This window comes from Opisthorchis viverrini, assembly GCF_000715545.1.
Source record: "Opisthorchis viverrini unplaced genomic scaffold opera_v5_432, whole genome shotgun sequence".
Taxonomy (NCBI): Eukaryota; Metazoa; Platyhelminthes; class Trematoda; order Opisthorchiida; family Opisthorchiidae; genus Opisthorchis; species Opisthorchis viverrini.
In genome coordinates this window covers 276,778-277,134 of record NW_008752095.1, presented here as the reverse complement: position 1 = coordinate 277,134, position 357 = coordinate 276,778, and positions in this window count along the sequence as shown.

Sequence of the window (357 nt, the reverse complement as noted above, 5' to 3'; positions counted from 1 at the left end):
AAGCAGTGTCCCTGGCGGGCGCATAAATAAATGTCTAACAGTTCTTTAAACTGGGTTCTAGAAGGAGCTTGGAAAATTATTCCACGCACCTACTACTCGAAATGAGAAAAATTTTGTCTGATGAATGTGTGCGCTCTGAGCTTGAAAATCTTCTTACTATGTACCCGCCGTGTGTTTTCTGGGTCAGCGATAAAAAGCCTGTTTACCAAGCTTTGTTCAAACACGGCATAAGGTCATCTCGGGGATGACGGTACTGCGGGAGAAAGAGATCAAGCATCTCGAGACGCGTTTCGTAGCCTACGGATTTGAGGCCGGCAACCATTCTCGTGGCGGCTCGCTGGACACGCTCAATGAGGG